The following is a 20,262-nucleotide window of genomic DNA, read 5'->3' as shown; positions in this document are numbered from 1 at the left end:
AATGGACTAAAAATGCAAAAAAGTGTTTTTTCATTCCTTTGTAAAACGCAATGACTCAATTTAAAAACCCAGATCGTAAAAATGTAATTCAAAATTTTCTTACATTGATCGAATCCGATTTCTTCAGATTTCTTCAACGATTGAAAAAAATTGAATGATAGAAACACTTATCAGTAATAGTAATCGAATCGTGTGATTCGCTTCAAAATCTCGAGAAAAATGAGATATTGTATGAAATTAAACCGGGTTTCTTCAAAAAAATGTTTGAATCAATGATTGGTGATGAAAATCACACTATAATGTAGTGATTATTGAGATAGAAAGTGAAAAAAATGTTGAAGATGGTGGGTTTTGAAGTTACAAGGAAAGAAGAAGGGGGAATATTAGATAAAATGGTGGGTGTTATTAATTAACTCAGCTAGGTTAAAGGACATAAATGTTATATAACATGATATTTTAAGAATAATCCGTAATTATTTTATTTAAAGGTTATGTTTCAAAATCTACTACTTCTAATAAAGCAAAATAATCTTAGGTCACTTGGCATTCACTTAAACCACTCATTGCCACGTGTATTCCTCTTAATCCACGCGTTTTTTGTTTAGGCGCTAAAACAAAAGCCTCTAAACCCTAATTCAGTTTCATCTTTCCTACGCCCATCATCTTCTACATCCATCGCTGTATCTATCTCTTCCATCACAACCTAGATCTCAGTCTAAAGCAACAAGCAAAAGATATTTTTTTCTTCTAATCTTTAAGCTTTCCATATTTTCTCTCAATTAATCTCACACAAAACCCTAAATCTCAGCCGTATGGACATCAGCGATTCATCTCATATCGATGATGAATACTTTTCAACAGAGGATAGTAAATCACGTGCTCATCTGATTTTGAGGATGGCAATGTGATGAGGATGATGACGACAAATTAGTTTCCAATTTCTCTCTTCAAACCCTAAATGGTTGAGTCGTTTTCCTCTGCAATATTCAAATCGACGATTTAGAGATCTATCTTTAATGACAATTAGCATTCTCTTCATCTACTTCTTTCATTTTGTCGGTTTCAAGGATAAAAATTCTTTGTGGATCATATATGTTATAACCCGGTTTTGATATCCCATAACCCTAATTGCCGTTCAAACTCAACCCCACACAACCCTAACTTCAATCGCATCAATCTGTCGTTCAATCCAAGCTTTTAAAATCCTAAGTTCTATCTGTTCAATCTATCCAAGATTCAAACGCTACCATTAATTCGATTTTAACAGTTATCTAATCAGGTATGTAAATCTGTTAGAACACTAATTTTCGAATATTCAATCGCTTTGTTGTAATCAGAGGAGTAAGATTACCTTTACCCATTGTTTTATTTTTCCATTGGCTGTTTTTTTGTTCTGATGTGTTTTTAGGATTTATTGTATTGTGATTAAACATTGGTAAAAGGTCGATGGATTTTTTTGTTAGATGTTGTTTATGCTTAATCTTTTTTATGAATTCTCTCTTTTCCAATAATTTTTGAAAATTTTTCGAGCCTTTATAACTTCTTATTTTTTTCATTTTCTTTCACTAATTCCGTAAATCTTATGATCACTTGAAATATCTGTTTTTAGCTACTGGATTAATGCTCACTAACATCACTGTGTGAGGGTCAATTTCAATTCAATTAATATGTTAAATCATTATCGGTATAAAGGTAAAGAGTGAAGGAGCTTGTGCATTGAGTAGGTTCTTTTTATTTATAATACTTATATACCTATTTACTTATCATTATTTTAATTTTCTCAAGATATTGAACCAACTTTCTATGTTTTCATTTGATGTGAAGGTCGCTGTGACGTTGTGGGATCAATATGCTAAAGCGATTGATGCATACTATAAAGCTAATATAGGGGAAGTTCGTGTGGTGTTACATATTCAGTTTGGCACGTTCAAGATCTACAAAGGTCATTCATCTAATTTACTTTTATATATCATTGGTTCATGATCATATCCTTAGTTTGTTTTTTGCATTTACTTTTTGTCTTTTTATTTTTTCTAGGGAAATAGAATGTTTCTAAGTGATATGATTGTACTAAGTTGTTCAACAATGCTAAACGAATTACTTTTAAAATCCAGTGTCGCTATCGATTTCAACAACTTCTAGACAAAAACAAAGATTATGTTGTTTCGGACATCAAGATATGTTCACCTTATTCCCGGTGGGGGGTTTTTTTTTTGGTATTTGGTCCCTTCCCTCCATTTGCTTGACGAGGCAACAAAAACTTCAAATAAATCTTTTAAATTTACATCAATTGGATTTGGATCTCTCTTTAAGGTATGATTTATTTACTGATGTTTTTTTTATTATATAGATGTTTGAAGACAATTCGAGGTGATGCAAAATTATATGCTTCTTTAATTTTAAGGTTAGGTTTAAGGATAGAGAGACTCAGAGACCTGCAAAGGTCACAATGCCATGTGCCATTTCATCTGTTCAATTCAAATAAACAAACAACTGATCATTTTTATGCTTTCTTTTTTAGGGAAGACTATGTCCTTATTACATGAATAGTTGACTTTTTGGGTTGATCATTAACTATCAAGGTCTATGAACATGAACTTTCTTTAATATGTGATTTTAAGTTCTTTATTTGGTTTATTATTGATTAAGGTTCTTTATTTGATTGATTGATAAACATGAATTTAACCATCAGTGACGATATATCATGCAGTTTTCCCTCAAGTACTTGAAGACATACAATTCTTAGCTAAACCATGAAATGCAGTATGAAACAAAACACATCCCAAGATTGTCCCAACTCCCAAGTCAAACCCATTCATAAGTTAAGAACTGAAATCGCTGCCAAAGGTAGCATTTGAGGAGTTCCAACCGATGGACCGATTTAACAAGTATGGTTAGTTGCTCAACCTATTGTGTTATTTTCTAGAAAGTGTAAAAAACTATCATTTCTGTTTTGCAAACAATGTACTTGTAAGTGCAGTTCTTGCCGGGTAACTGTCGCTTATCAGTTCTGGTCAACCAAAGCAGAAGTCCAAGTTAAAGTCAACCATAACGAAGAATTCAAGACCACATGAAGACCTGCATTAATCAAGGGGGAGTTTGTTAATGCACTTTTGGGTGATAAGTGCAAGGCTTCCAACATTTAGGGTCTTTATTGAACAATGTCCAAACTTTGTCCCTAAGAAGTTCCTAGGGAGAGCTTTGTCCAAGGTTTGGAAAGAGTTTATGTTTGGAAAGAGTTTATGTTTGGAAAGAGTTTAGGTTTGGAAAGAGTTTATGTTTGGAAAGAGTTTATGTTTGGAAAGAGTTTATGTTTGGAAAGAGTTTAGGTTTGGAAAGAGTTTATGTTTGGAAAGAGTTTATGTTTGGAAAGAGTTTATGTTTAGAAAGAGTTTTTGTTTAGTCAGAGTTTGTATAGACTAGATTTGTCTGAGTTTTGGTGTAGAATTGGTTTGTCCGAGGTTTAGTCCCTAGCCTATATATATGTGTGTATTGTGTAGATTAGGGTAACGAATTCAGAGAGAGCTTTGTGCTCCTCTCCCAACTTGTTCCTCCTGGTGTGAATTCTAGAGAGAGAGAGACTATGTGTTAGTGAGAGAAAGCTAGGGTTTAGATCTTTGTGATCTAAACCAGCTTGTAGATGATGTATACTCCTTTGGTTTGTGTAATCTGTGATGATTGATTCATAATAAAGAGTTCATCTTCTACATCTTTCTATCGTGTTCTTCATATTTTGTTCTTCATGTCTTGAATCAAGTGCAATGTTTGATGTATGTCATCGATCCGGTGCTTTCACAGTGGTATCAGAGCATGGTTACTGATTCGAAATGGTCTAACCGCCATCCGAATCACCATTGCTCTTGATTTGATGTTTGTTTCCGCCAAACATCTTGAAGACTTGAAGATTTTGCAGAAAAGTTGAAGAAAATGAAGTTGTTCGTGGTTGTTTTGTTCTCCAAGTTGTTGCAGATATGAGGTTTGATCCAAAAATTGCTCTGTCCGAGTTTTTCTTAGTGTTAAACTTGTCTGAGTTTTAAAACTCTGTGTTTGTTGTTTCCGGGGTTTTGGTGAACTAGTGTGAAGTCACACTAGGGAGATAGTCCGGAGACTTATTTCTGAGCTTAATTCCGAGTTTTTAAACTCTTTCTTGGTCCAAGTTTAAAACTCTTTCTTAGTTGTCTGAGTTTTAAACTCTTTCTTGGTCCAAGTTTAAAACTCTTTCTTAGTTGTCAAAGTTTTAAACTCTTTCTTGGTCCAAGTTTAAAACTCTTTCTTAGTTGTCCGAGTTTTAAACTCTTTCTTGGTCCAAGTTTAAAACTCTTTCCTGTTTGATAGTTGTCCAAGTTTAAAACTCTTTCTTGGTCCGAGTATAAGGTATTTTGGTCCGAGTTTCTTCTTAGTTTATCTCTGAGTTTTCAATACCAACTTTCAGGTCCGAGTTTTAGCAGGTCCGGATTTTAGTAATCAGTTTAGAAGGTCCGGGTTTTGCTTGGATTTTTTTCCGAGTTTTTAATGATAGTGGATGTATTCCGAGTTTGTAATCTTCTATTTTACACATGTTCCGAGTTTTCTCTGCATGTAAAGGGTCTAATTTACTTGGTATTTGTCCGAGTAACTTTACTTGTTCCGAGTTTTCTCTGCATGCAAACAGGTCCGAGTCTTGAATGTTATGAATTTTAATCAGTTCCGAGATTCGGTTCAATTCCAAGTTTCTTTAACCGTATCCGAGTTTTGGTCAAGTTTAGTTCCGAGTTCTGTAAATCCATTCAGGTCCGAGTTTTTGGTCCAATTTCAGGTCCGGGTTTTAGTAACTATTCAGGTCCAAGTTTTTGGTCGATTTGAGATCCGAGTTTTGGTAAAATTCGGTTCCGAGTTATTCAAAACCAACTTTCGAAACCAATTTTGTTTGTTTCGAATTCCTTTGTACTCTAAATACTGCTCAGATGATCTGATCCGAGGTTTCAAGAGCTTTCGGGTTTTACGAGTTCCGAATTTTCTAGAATTCCGGGTTACCTGGGGTACCGGATTTATAGCTAAATTCAGAAGTTTGTGTTGTTCGGAAGTTTCGAGTTGTGCATGTTTCGAGTTTTTCTAGTTATTCCGGGTTACATGGGGTACCGGATAACCAACTAAGAGTCAGAATTATGTGTAGTTTGGAAACTTGAAGTCGGTTTCGGATTATCGAAAAGTTTTATGGTACATATGTTGTCCGGATCAAGTGAAAAGGTGAAGAGAATACGACTTGCTTGGATTTTTGTATTGTTTACAAAGAAAAAGGGGGAGTAAAAATTTTGAAATTCCTGTTTTCTTTGTAAATCAAAAGCTCGTGGTGCTACATCGAAACAAGCTCTTGTTTACTATCTTTGAGATTAACTTAGTGTTAATCTTACCGATGGGGAAGTGTTTTTAACATGAAGCAAGTTAGAGCTAGTGTATGATTGAGTTTTGTCAAGTTTGTTCGAGGTTCAATCAAGTGTTGACGTGATGAAGCAAATTGTTCATTTGGCAACTAGTTGAAGGTCAAGCCTTTATCGTATGCCGGTTAGAGTAGAGAAGATTAGTCTTCTTGGTACCTCTTCCAAGTTGGTGACTGATCGGATTCTCGAAATAGGGGTTCTTACATTGAGGGGGAGATGAGAGACGAAAGTCAACGGGTAATTGGTGGATTTGTGAAGATACGGGATTGGATCTTGAAGATTCGAGATGAAATGATTTCAGACACTCGGTTGAAGACTCTGATCAAGATGGTGGATGTACTTTTACAAAGTTCAGTTTGTTATTAACTTATCGAACTGAGCTTCATGTCTTTGTGAAGTTTGAAGTGTTCAAGATTGGGCATTGGAAATCCAATGTTTCTTTCTGCTACCGGTTAGGTTTGAAGATTAATGTATCGAGCGATATTCCTACATGTGGTTGTAGGTCGGTTCGCGTTAATTTGATTCGGGAGTAGTTTGAGGGGGAGGATCTACAGTGTTTGATGTTGGATTCTTCGGGTTTCTCAAAGCGGCTTTAAGTGATCGTCAGCAAGTCTTTAATTAGAAGGGTTGAAGATCACTGTGCTCTACCTAAAAGATCAAGTCTCAGCCAAAGTTGAAAGCTGACATGATATCTTCAGTTAAAGGGGAGTCTCTAAGTGCAGTATCCGGTGATTGAAGATTATCGATGCCACACAGAACTGATGCAACAGTTAAGGGGGAGACTGTAAGTGCAGTTCCTGCCGGGTAACTGTCGCTTATCAGTTCTGGTCAACCAAAGCAGAAGTCCAAGTTAAAGTCAACCATAACGAAGAATTCAAGACCACATGAAGACCTGCATTAATCAAGGGGGAGTTTGTTAATGCACTTTTGGGTGATAAGTGCAAGGCTTCCAACATTTAGGGTCTTTATTGAACAATGTCCAAACTTTGTCCCTAAGAAGTTCCTAGGGAGAGCTTTGTCCAAGGTTTGGAAAGAGTTTATGTTTGGAAAGAGTTTATGTTTGGAAAGAGTTTAGGTTTGGAAAGAGTTTATGTTTGGAAAGAGTTTATGTTTGGAAAGAGTTTATGTTTGGAAAGAGTTTATGTTTGGAAAGAGTTTAGGTTTGGAAAGAGTTTATGTTTGGAAAGAGTTTATGTTTGGAAAGAGTTTATGTTTAGAAAGAGTTTATGTTTAGAAAGAGTTTTTGTTTAGTCAGAGTTTGTATAGACTAGATTTGTCTGAGTTTTGGTGTAGAATTGGTTTGTCCGAGGTTTAGTCCCTAGCCTATATATATGTGTGTATTGTGTAGATTAGGGTAACGAATTCAGAGAGAGCTTTGTGCTCCTCTCCCAACTTGTTCCTCCTGGTGTGAATTCTAGAGAGAGAGAGACTATGTGCTAGTGAGAGAAAGCTAGGGTTTAGATCTTTGTGATCTAAACCAGCTTGTAGATGATGTATACTCCTTTGGTTTATGTAATCTGTGATGATTGATTCATAATAAAGAGTTCATCTTCTACATCTTTCTATCGTGTTCTTCATATTTTGTTCTTCATGTCTTGAATCAAGTGCAATGTTTGATGTATGTCATCGATCCGGTGCTTTCACAGTACTCTATGAACTTGCTTTTCACTCCAATCTCCATTGTGCATAAGCATGGAATAAACTTCCCTTTCTAGATCTTAGGGCTATTAGGTTGGACAAATCGAGAAAATCAACTGTTTAATCTGATGTATTTGAGCTTGCGAAAAAAAGAACGCGATATGAGCAAACTATAGTATATGTCATGCCAAGTGCACTAAACTTATAATTACCTTATTTTTAGCTTAATTTTTTAAAGTTAGATTGAATCTAACTTCATTTGATACATTGCGTACCCGGGTAGAGAGATGGATTTCCTTACTTGAATGTTTATTTCTTTCAAAAGATTATTTCAACAATTTTAAGTTATATATTTATGTGTTAAGCCACCTGCGAAACTCACAGGGTCTTAGGCTAGTTTGTGTAATATATAAAGAATACAAAGTGTAATTTACTCTTAATTAATTTATATTAATGATATATAAATGTCTTGATATTCATTCAATCTATCTTCCAGCATATAGTCGTGGCTTTTATGCCACCCACCCTCAACTTTCACAAATATATAAGGCCTTCCGAATATTGCAAAATGATGTTTTTAGCTCTTACTTTATACAAGATGATAAATTCACCCTTTAAGTTTGCGAAATAGCATTTTTAGCCCCTACTTCATATTACTGACACTCTCTATATTTTCAAAGTTTGCATTTTTAAATCTCTTTGTTTTTCCTTTTGCGTTTATTACCCAAAGTTTCACCACAATGCAATTTTAATCCCTTTGTTTTGCAAACGTCAACGTTTAATCCGTCAAGTTTCTAATATACTTTACCCATGTACCATATATAATATGCGTTTTTAACATATTATTTTCTTTAATAATTTTCATTCGCTAATATTTTAGAACTAATTTGTTGTTAACCTCTTTGAGTTTCAAAAGTTTCGACTTTACCCCTTTCGTTCCTTTACTTGAAAAAAACCATGTGCGGATTTTTATGTATCGGTATAAATTCTAGTTGATCTACGTTTAGACATAATCTTCTTTAAGGATTTCCTTCGCTAATTTCTTTATTTAATAAGTAATTTGTCGTTAACCACCTTAAGTTTTAAAAGTTTCGACTTTGCCCCTTTTGTTCCTTTGATTGAAAAAAATTTAACTTTTTACGTGCAAATTTTTATGTACGCGTGGGTATACATTCGAGTTGATCTACGTTTAGACGAAAGCATTTCTTGGGAAACGAGTCAGCGCAAGTATATAACAACCTGAAACCGACAACCTAAAATATTTTAAAATATCCCAATATGTCCAAAAATACACCCCATACGTGAAAACGGGCCCCGAATACCCTAAATATTATCAAAAATAATTAAAAATCAAGTTTTTAAGTTTGTCGCGGGCCGCGTAGACTTCTTAAGAGTCTTACGCTGGCCGCGAGAAATCGAGAACTGTGGCGCAGCCCGGTGATGACACGTGTCATCATCGTGGCGAGTCTAGTCACTGATCCAGACGAGCTACGCGTTGACCTGGGATTGACGCAGGCCGCGTAACCCGCTGTTATCATTTACGCGGGCCGCGCAAAAGCTGAAATCAGGCCCTATATAAAGGAGGTCTCGGGTTTCAGCCAAACTCGTTCAAAATCTTTTCTGTATCTCGAAATTCTCACATAATAGGCAATATACTCGGGTCCTATACCCCTTAATAACGAGGTTCTGCTCCGATGTAAGTATCATAACCCCTGGAGACGTATTAGATACTCTGCCCGATTGATCTAGGGTTCCGTAACGGCTGTCGTGGTTCTGCCCGACGTAGTCGTTGGAATTGTGACATTTGTGCTTGAAATCATTGTGAACAGTTCAGTTATCAATAAAACAATGTTATTTGGTCCCAACGTTTGTTTGGTTATGTTTTACATTTTTCATGTTTTGACTTTTGTTCAATTTCAAACTCTACATCGCTTTCCGGAGAATTATACGCAAACTGGTGCGTAAACGTACTCAGTTTAATGCGACAAATACTCCGGAACATCAACATATACTTAACATACCTTAAATAACCTTTACATAACTTAGAAATAAGTTTTGAAGGCTTTGGTATGGCAAAAACAAGTTAATTCGCCTACAAGGACTAAATCCGACAAACTGCGAAAGTATGATGATTCGTACTAAAACAGACATTCCGGAACATGTCCATAAGTTAAACATACCATAAATATCCTTTAAATAGCTTAGAAATAGGCTTTGAGGGGTTCGGTATGCTAAAATAAACTTTTGGATCATTCAGGGACTAAAAGTGTCAAAAAGTGCATAAGTTTGCACTTTCGCGCATAACTTACGTTCTGAATACATCCGGACATCCAAAAATTTATGTAAGCATCTTAATATTATGCCTTAGTGTTTGGCATGAGAAAAATCCATTCGTCGCGCAATTTGGATCGTTTTTCGCGCTTATGCGCATTCCGTCGTAATTAAGCGAACATCGCGATCGTACGGCCAAACGAACCAACATCCGGCATATTTTTGAGCATGTTTCATGTCCTCAATGTTTAAGCATCATTTTAGGGCCTCAAAGAGGGCTTAACGGGCCTTAAACATGTCGGAAATGGCCTTAAACCACAACAGGGACCTAAACTGTCATTTCTGAAACTTGTTTTCTAATCTGGACCTCCAGGCGGCCCGCGTAAAGCCAAGGTGAACCTTTACACAACCCGCGTCAGCCTCCCAGACCAGATTCAATGTTTTTAATCCACTTGCAACAGCCTTTCAAATCTCCAAAGGGCAACGCCACGTGTCAAATCCATATGGTGGGGGCAAAATAAGCCACCACAACATTGCGACAAGTGTACAGGTTAGATCGAGGCACGATATTCAAGAAACGATCCTAACGGTCTTGCATATCCTATAAATACCCCCCCATTTTGGCTAAAAACCCACAAATCTGATCTAAAAGCTCTAAGTTGATGCCATTTCTTCATACCTGAGCTCCTGGATCAAGATTAGCTTTCAGGGACCCTTTGTAAGTGTTCATTCGTTCTTTTAATCGCTTTCTAGTCCTAAAGTCAAACTATGTTTGACTTTCTGCGTTGACCAGCCTATGGTCAACACGAAGTTCGTTTGAACTTCATAACGTGAGCGTGATCACGATGGTTATAGTCCCTAGTGACTACATCTACTGATCACCACGTTATCTAGGCTCAGTGACGAGTCGTAGTTTCGGCCAAAACGTGCATTCTTACGTATTTTGTAACCAAACTACTCATAGGTATCAAAACCGTTTGTTTTGATACCAAACCTGTTTTCTAAACTTAGTTAAGCATGTTCTAACATGCTTAGCTCGTCACTTTTAGTATAGTGCTTATATAGGGTCGTAAGGTAAGCGATCTAAACAATCGCTTATACTTTCGAACCCGACCCATTTGGTCGATCATTAGGATCCGACCAAACACATTAGGTGACCATAGTTGTATAGGGAATAACCTTCCGAGGTTATACCTTATGGTCACGACGTTAGGCGTTCCAAACGCGTTTTACGCGAACGACGCGTTAAGGTAGCATAAGCTACCTAAACGGGTCGTAATGGGTCGTAAGCACTTAGGTTAGGTTTCATTTTAGTATGAAGGCTTTGTTAAACCATATCACACGAGTCTCCATACTCGTTTGGTTTACAAACCCTCATTCTATCCAAATCCTCCGATTTAGGTCCGGTATATTAACATAGTTACCTATATTAGGTGCCATTTGATATCCGTGATCTCTAGCATTATTTGGTTATTATACAAGGACTTCAAAGCAATCTCAGGTGAGTACATTGAACCCCATTCTTTAAATGTTTTCAAGGTGTATATGTGAGTACATATACCCCTCTTTTACTGCTTTCCAAACTGTTTTGGGGTGAAACACATGTGTCTACTTGTTACTTTCATGCTTTCTTATTTTCACATCATATACATGCTACGTTCATTAGTACATTTATAGTACATGATTTCATTACATTCTATGCTATGTATCCCCATTGTGTGCGTACTTAGTACATTGTTTTACATTACATTTTATGCTATGTATGCCCATTGTGTGCATACTTAGTACATTTATTCATCACATGCTCACATTTTGGTATGACATTTGGTTTGTTTAAATTATACAATGTACATTCATTAACACCGATCATGCCGCCCGTTAGTAGGTAGTGGTACCATAGGACTTGACAACTCCCATTCCTGAAATCCCGGGTTTGTTTGGATTGGAAGGAATGACCGAATTTGATAAACATAACACATATAGACCTTTAATTTGTTTAAAGGTCTATCACCACAGTCACAAAGGCTTGAATGTATGCATTTTCACAATACCGCATAAATGTTTGTATCAGTATAGCATGCAATTGTTCCACAAAACATAACTTTGACTTAAACTATGTTTAATTCAATACCCTGTTTTTGTGCATTTTACCTATGGCCTAGTTGATATATTTCACATGCCATACATGATATTTTGAATACACATTACATGATTTACATTAAACATAAACAATTTGACATTGATATACACATTTGGTGGTTTACATTAGACATGGACATTTTGATATGGTTTACACAATAACACTTGACAATTAATTTATACATGAACAATATACTTTGGTGGTTGGTTTGGGTAAATGGTTTGAGTAACATGGCGTATGTAATATGATACAAACATGGTGGATACGCCGCTGGTACTTCCTATATATATGTGTTTGTATAATATTACATATCGTAGCGTTATCTAAATCATTTCAGTATAGACATATTACATTTTACACAAATAACATATTTTTCACAAGACATTGTTTTACAAACAACTTATCTTATACAGACTCATTTTTACTTAGTTATTCAGTTAACCTTACATTTTATTTATACATATCATCTGATCTTATCGTTTTTCATATGATTTATAAGACAAAGCAAATTACAAGGTTCATGACTAAACATTTTCTCAATCATAAGTCATGAATTCTATTTTCACAAAACCAATGTATCTCACAGGCATTTTTATGCTGACGTACCTACTTTCACATGTGTTTTCAGGAGCTGTCGCTTAGGATGATGATTGTGATACTAGGGCGGACCTGTGCCTTAGAGACATAAAACGAAGATAGACTTAGGTTAATTATGTTATAAACTCTTTATTTCCTGTTTGAAGACAATGTAACACGCTTGTTTGATAAATAAAATATAACTTTGTATGCCATAGTTGTGAAACAATTAATTCTGTTACAACACTCCCCGACGTTTCCGCCACTCTTGGTTGTCCCGCGTGGTCGGGGTGTGACAGGAATGCCGTCTCGGGGAGGGTATTACTAATGTTAAAATGGGTTATTATACTAACACGCGTGCATTTGTGTAATTTATAGATTGTTATCAGGAAACCCTTACGGATAATCTAAGACAGCAATGTGAGTAATCCTCTTTTTGTTAAATGTTTTTACAAAACCTCACTTAATTAATTATATATTAAACGGTTATTGAGTATTTGTAAGGATACAATTATCATGAGTATGTTGGGGTTTTGTATACAAAATTTGTTACCACCTGGTCAAGGAGTAACATTTCCACAAGTTGAGTATGACAGTACCATGGATGTTAATTGTTATACCTTGGAAACAAATGTAATTGCGAGACCGCCCTCAATATTGTACAATGGTTTTTATTTAAACTTGATTAAACTGGGATTCACTCACCAGTATTTCCCACTGAAAAAATGTTTTTAAAACGCGTTTCAGGTAACAATATGTGAAATCCAAATAGAAGCCAGCTGGACAGCACTGAAGGCTTGGAAAAGTGGCAATAAAGTTACCTAAAAGAAATAGATGTTTTTCTTAAATAAAAATTGGGTGTATTCCTATGAAAATGTGTGTACTAAAACTTGGGTTTTACCCATGTGTTTAATGTTATGGAAATGTGGTATTTTACTCTGATCAAATATTTCCTAACTACAGTCCTGATGAAAAAATTCAGCTGCCAAATTAGACAATAACAGGATACCACTGAAACTGGCTCACGGCTCCCGCTCCCAGGATGGGATCAGGGGTTGTGACAGAAGGTTGTATCAGAGCTAAGCCACTGATTCAGCCACAGAAGTGTTCTGCTGACACCAAAATTCAAAGTGTTAGGAAATAAATTACGGAAATACGTGCATAATTGTATTTTCTTGTTATGTGTTATCTGACTATTTGTTAGTTTACAGTATGAGCGACCAAGGACCATCTGACGCGTACCGTCAATTGTCTGGTTCGCCTAGAAGCGAAGGTGCCTCTTCTCAGCCTGCTCTCTTGGGGTACTCTGCTGATACAGAAGAAGGAATATTCGTGTTTAAGGCTCAATCTGAAGAGCCATTTCCTCAGAAAAAGAGGGGATGGTTCAGTAGGGGAGCACACGAGCGTAGAAAGCGTATGACAAAGTTGCAAGACCAGAGAGTGTTAGCAGCAGCCAAAAGAGAAACCGATGCTCATGCCCAAGATATGCTTAATAGAAGCCTAGCTAATTTCCATATCTTTGCAACCACTGCAGCTGACCCTAACCTGGAACAACTGTTAGCACCCCAACCACAACCACCAATTCCTGACCAACCCATGGAGATAGAAAACCCTGAAAACCAAGTAGAAATGCAGGATTTTAATCCGGAAGAAATACCTAGGGTACCTATGGTGGGACGACAACAGGGACTATGTGCAACGTTACCCCATCCATATCCATGAAGATTTGCCCATGCCCAATCTAGGAGCCTACCCAGGGTTAGATCCTCTAGATCCCTATTACGATAATGATGCATTCATTAGGGAGATTTTGGAGAATCCTTACCCATACCAGGCCCTGTACCAGGAACCCGCACCCCAGATTCCGAACCCAGTCCTAGAACCTGCACCCCCAATGAGTGCAGACAATGTACAAGAACTTAGGACTTTTGGTGAGGAAATTTTAGAAAGCAGTGAGAGAATGAGACAGGTGGGAGAGCGTCTAAAAAATACGATGAACGCAATATAGATTTTTGGATGAATCCATATCCTTGAATCGATGGTGGAGATGGTAGAATAATAATATAATATAATAATAAAATATGTGTGTATGTGTATAAAAAAAAACTATGGATGCCTACTACTAGTAGTGTAGCTTTAAATTTCAGTAGGTATTGTAATTTTTATTTCAGTACTGGTGTGTAATAGATGCATACTATATGAATAGAGTAAAGTTGCAATGATCGACGATTTTGACCAAAAAGTGCTTGACATGTGATTGGCTATATTCAAATATTAATTGTGATATTAATATGTGGTAAATGTTTAAAATTTAGATGGACAACGAAGTGAACCAGGAAAATCAGAGTGATAACCACCCAAATAATGATAATCTGAATAACGAGAATCCAAACAACAATAACAATGGAAACCAAGTGGATAATAGTGCCCTTCAACATATAGTGGCACAAGGAACCATAGATGCGATGCCATTTATTATTCAAAATGTTAAGGAAGCCGAAAATAAAAGTAAGCATAACAGTAAGCGACCAACTGAACCGGAACACAGCGTAAACAATGGACCCGTACTTCAAGTGCCCATTCCCAAAAGAAGAAGAACCATGTCGTATGGTTGTTCTTCCAAAGAATTCTGGTCCTGCAAACCAATAGAATTCTCGGGCAATGAAGGACCCATTGCAGCTCTACGCTAGATAGAGAAGACTGAGGCTGTTCTGAAAATAAGCAAGTGTGCGGAAGATGATAAGATAATGTTTGCTTCTAATCTATTTAAGAACTCAGCCCTAGAATGGTGGAACACTATCCTCCAGTCAAGTGGAAGTGATAGGGTATATAACATGGAATGGGAGGAGTTAAAAAATATGGTAGAAAGGAAATTCTGCCCTCCCAATGAAAAGGAGCAATAGCAAATAAATTTCTGAACCTTAGAATGACCGGGGTAGATAGTAAGGGTTATACTACTACATTCTTTGAATATGCTAGAATAGTGCCAACCCTTGCATTACCTGAGCCAGTATTAATCTCCCGTTACATCTGGGGATTAATTGGAGAGATTAGACATGTAGTCAAGGCAGCTAGACCCCAAACCATAGAAGAAGCTGTAGAACTAGCCAATACCTTGACAGATGAATTAATCCGTACTTGAGAAGAAGACCAGAGGAGAAACCTAACCCAAAGGCTTCTCAAGAATTCCGTTCTGGGAATTCCAACCGTAGGAACATAGGTTCTCCCTCTGCACCATACTGCAAAACTTGAAGAAAGAAGCATTCAGGAAGATGCTCCACTCACTGCAATTTCTGCATGGCACCAGGACACAAGGAAGAAGATTGCAAGCGGAAATCTAGTAATGGACTATGCTTCAACTATGGAGAAAAAGGTCACATCAGGCCAAATAGTCCGAAATTGACTCCAGCTGCGAACAACAAGAACACTAAAAATGCTAGAGCATTTGTTCTAACTGCAGATGAAGCCAAGATGATTCCAGACGTCATAGCTGGTACATTTTAAGTTAATGATATTTTTGCTAAAGTATTATTTGACTCTGGTGCAAACCAAAGTTTTATTAATACTTCGTTTTGCAAACTTCTGAATCAATCATTAACTAAACTACCACAAGAATGTCTAGTAGAGACAGCACATGGAGAAACCGTTAGGATTTCTGAAATCTTGCAGGGAGCAAGAATAGAAATTTTAAACCAAAAATTTATTGCAAACCTTTACCCAATGAATCTGGTAGGATTTGATGTTGTATTAGGAATAGATTGGTTAATAGCCAATAAAGCCAGTATTTTATGTGATCAAAAGTCAATCCAAGTAAATTCACCAAGGGGTGACAAGATCATAATTAAAGGAGATAAACCATCTAGATCCACTAAATTCATCTCTGTGATGAAAACTGCAAGTTATATAAAAAAAGGATCTATAGTATATTTGATTTCTATAATCACCAACACTAAAGGAAAAGAGCTAAAAGACATTCCAGTGGTGTCCCAGTTTTCAGATGTTTGTCCAGAAGAATTGCCAGGACTACCGCCAGACAGGGAAGTTGAATTCAGAATCCATCTGTTACCAGGAACGACACCAATTGCAAAAGCACCTTATCGTTTGACACCCGCCGAAATGCAGGAGCTAAAGAAACAACTAGACGAACTATTGGAGAAGGGATTCATACAACCAAGCTCATCGCCATGGGGAGCGCCGATTTTGTTTGTCAAAAAGAAAGACGGATCAATGCGTATGTGCAGTAACTACCGTGAATTGAACAAGGTCACGATTAAGAATCGGTACCCATTACCAAGAATCGATGATCTGTTCGATCAGCTTCAAGGAGCTCGATTTTTCTCTAAAATCGATTTAAGATTAGGATATCATCAATTAAAGGTACAGGAAGAGGACATTCCTAAAACCGCATTTAGAACAAGGTATGGCCATTATGAATTTACTGTCATGCCATTTGGTTTAACCAATGCCCCAGCCGCATTTATGGACATGATGAACCGAATATGTAAGCTATATTTGGATAAATTCATAATTGTTTTTATTGATGATATTCTCATTTACTCTAAGAGTAAAGAGGATCATGCAAAGCATTTGCATGCACTTTTAAGTCTATTAAGAAAGGAAAAGCTTTACGCTAAGTTTTCAAAATGCGAATTTTGGTTAAAACAGGTACAGTTTCTTGGACATTTAGTCAATCATGAAGGAATTCATGTGGATCCAACAAAGATCGAGGCAATTACCAAATGGAAAACCCCTGAGTCACCAACCGAGGTTAGAAGTTTCTTAGGATTGGCCGGTTATTATAGAAGATTTATTCGAGATTTTTCTAGAATAGCCATTCCTTTAACCAAGTTAACATGTAAATCTATTAAGTTTGAATGGGGACCAAAACAGGAAGAAGCCTTTAGAATTCTTAAGCAAAGACTAACCCATGCGCCCATACTAGCGTTACCAGAAGGAACTGAAGACTTTGTAGTCTATTGTGATGCTTCTAAGTTAGGATACAGATGTGTATTGATGCAACGTCAAAAGGTTATAGCTTACGCATCTAGACATCTTAAGAATCATGAAGAAAATTATTCAACCCATGATTTAGAATTAGGAGCCATAATTTTTGCCCTTAAGATTTGGAGACATTACCTATATGGTAGTAAGTTTACCATATTCACAGATCATAAAAGTTTAAGGTATGTTTTTGGGCAAAAAGAGCTGAATATGAGACAAAGACGCTGGATGGAGATACTTAGTGATTATGATTGTGATATCCAGTATCATGCTGGAAAAGTCAATGTAGTGGCTGATACTCTAAGTCGGAAGTATCATGAAAAGCCAAAAAGGGTACGTTCTCTTAAATTAAATCTACAAGTAGATTTAAATGATCAAATTAGAAAAGCACAAGAATCAGTAATCAAGGATGATATTGAAAATTAAAAGGAATGATTAAGGAATTATAACAAGGAACATATGGAATTTGGAGATTCCATAAAAAGAGAATATGGATACCTAAATTAGGAAACCCACGTCATCGTATATTAGAAGAAGCTCATAAGTCTAAGTATACGATACATCCAGGAAGTGATAAGATGTATCATGATTTAAGGAAGAATTTCTGGTGGATAGGAATGAAAAAAGATATAGCAGCTTATGTTTCTAAGTGTGTAACTTGTTCACAAGTCAAAGCTGAACACCAGAAACCCTCAGGATTGTTGCAACAGTTAGAAATGTCAGTGTGGAAATGGGAATTAATAACAATGGATTTTGTTACCAAATTACCCAAAACAAGAAAAGGTAATGATATAATCTGGGTGATTGTAGACAGGCTAACCAAGTCAGCCCATTTCCTACCAATGAGGGAAACTTTCAACATGGAATTCCTTTATCAATTGTTTTTGATAGGGATAGCCGTTTTACCTCTCAGTTTTGGTCAAGTTTCCAAAAAGCAATGGGAACCAAGCTAAATCTAAGCACAGCTTATCATCCTCAAACAGACGGATAAAGCGAAAGGACAATTCAGACGATGGAAGATATGCTTAGAGCTTGTGTAATTGATTTCGGAGGTAATTGGGACGATCACTTACCATTAATAGAATTTTCCTATAATAACAGTTATCACTCAAGTATTAATGCTGCACCATTCGAAGCACTTTATGGACGAAAGTGCCGAACCCCAGTCTGTTGGGCAGAAAATGGGGAAAAGCAACTATCTGGACCTGAGATAGTGCAAGAAACAACCGACAAGATCATTCAAGTTAAAGAACGACTGAAAGCAGCACGTGATCGACAGAAGAGCTACGCTGATAACAGACGTAAGCCATTGGAATTCCAGATAGGTGACAAAGTATTATTAAAAGTCTCTCCTTGGAAAGGAGTGGTAAGAATCATCAAAAGAGGGAAGCTAAGTCCCAGGTATGTTGGACCTTTTGAAATTATTAAAAGAATAGGACCTGTAGCTTATCAGCTACAACTGCCAGAGGAAATGGCAGGAATATATGATGTATTTCATGTATCTAATCTCAAGAAATGCTTAGCCGACGAATCACTGATGGTACCTCTTAAGGATATAGAGGTAAATGAACAACTCAAATTTGTAGAAGACCTCTACAGATTGAAGACAGGAAGATTAAGAATCTCAAGCATAAGAGATTAGTTCTGGTCGAAGTGAAGTGGGATTCCAAAAGAGGACCTGAGTATACATGGGAGCTTGAATCAGAAATGCAAAGGAAATATCCACACCTGTTCCAGTAGACCTCAAGGACGAGCTCTAAAACAAGGTGGGGAGGATATAACAACCTGAAACCGACACCCTCAAATATTTTAAAATATCCCAATATGTCCAAAAATACACCCCATACGTGAAAACCGAATAGCCTAAATATTATCAAAAATAATTAAAAATCAAGTTTTTAAGTTTGTCGCGGGCCGCGTAGACTTCTTAAGAGTCTTACACGGGCCGCTAGAAATCGAGAATTGTGGCGCAGCCCGGTGATGACACGTGTCATCATCGTGGCGAGTCTAGTCGCTGATCCGGACGAGCTACGCGTTGACCTGGGTTTGACGCGGGCCGCGTAACCCGTTGTTATCATTTACGCGGGCCACGTAAAAGCTGAAATCAGGCCCTATATAAAGGAGGTCTCGGGTTTCAGCCAAACTTGTTCAAAATCTTTTCTGTATCTCGAAATTCTCACATAATAGGCAATATACTCGGGTACTATACCCCTTAATAACTAGGTTCTGCTCCGATGTAAGTATCATAACCCCTGAAGACGTATTAGATACTCTGCCCGATTGATCTAGGGTTCCGTAAAGGCTGTCGTGGTTCTGCCCGACGTAGTCGTCGGAATGCCGTCTCGGGGAGGGTATTACTAATGTTAAAATGGGTTATTATACTAACACGCGTGCATTTGTGTGATTTATAGATTGTCATAAGGAAACCCTTACGGATAATCTAAGACAACAATGTGAGTAATCCTCTTTTTGTTAAATGTTTTTACAAAATCTCACTTAATTAATTATATATTAAACAGTTATTGAGTATTTGTAAGGATACAATTATCATGAGTATGTTGGGGTTTTGTATACAAAATTTTTTACCACCTGGTCAAGGAGTAACATTTCCACATGTTGAGTATGACAGTACCATGGATGTTAATTGTTATACCTTGGAAACAAATGTAATTGCGAGACCGCCCTCAATACTGTACAATGGTTTTTATTTAAACTTGATTAAACTGGGATTCACTCACCAGTATTTCCCACTGACAAAATGTTTTTAAAACGCGTTTCAGGTAACAATATGTGAAAGCCAAATAGAAGCCAGCTGGACAGCACTGAAGGCTTGGAAAAGTGGCAATAAAGTTACCTAAAAGAAATAGATGTTTTTTCTTAAATAAAATAGGGTGTATTCCTATGAAAATGTGTGTACTAAAACTTGGATTTTACCCATGTGTTTAATGTTATGGAAATGTGGTATTTTACTCTGATCAAATATTTCCTAACTACGGTCCTGATGAAAAAATTCCGCTGCCAAATTAGACAATAACAGGATACCACCGAAACTGGCTCACGGCTCCCGCTCCCAGGGTGGGATCTGGGGTTGTGACAAAGTATAATACGTTTTCTTTACATATGGAACCGGGCGTCGTTGAATATAATGCATTTTCATTCGATGGCATATATTCAAGTTATTATGTGTTTCGTCTGTTTTCAAATTTTTAAAAGTATAAT

The 20,262-nt window shown here is 36.8% G+C and overlaps 1 long non-coding RNA gene across 1 annotated transcript; it reads left to right on the top strand.

Moving 5' to 3' along the window:
- Positions 1-2,205: 2,205 nt before the first annotated feature.
- LOC110903368 lies at positions 2,206-2,954 on the top strand. Its single transcript, XR_004876263.1, has 2 exons — positions 2,206-2,562; positions 2,711-2,954. It is a non-coding gene; the product is annotated as an uncharacterized LOC110903368 (long non-coding RNA).
- The last annotated feature ends 17,308 nt before the right edge of the window (positions 2,955-20,262 follow it).

Source organism: Helianthus annuus, chromosome 13 (genome assembly GCF_002127325.2).
Source record: "Helianthus annuus cultivar XRQ/B chromosome 13, HanXRQr2.0-SUNRISE, whole genome shotgun sequence".
Lineage (NCBI taxonomy): Eukaryota > Viridiplantae > Streptophyta > Magnoliopsida > Asterales > Asteraceae > Helianthus > Helianthus annuus.
This window is presented reverse-complemented; position numbering and strand designations above follow the sequence as displayed.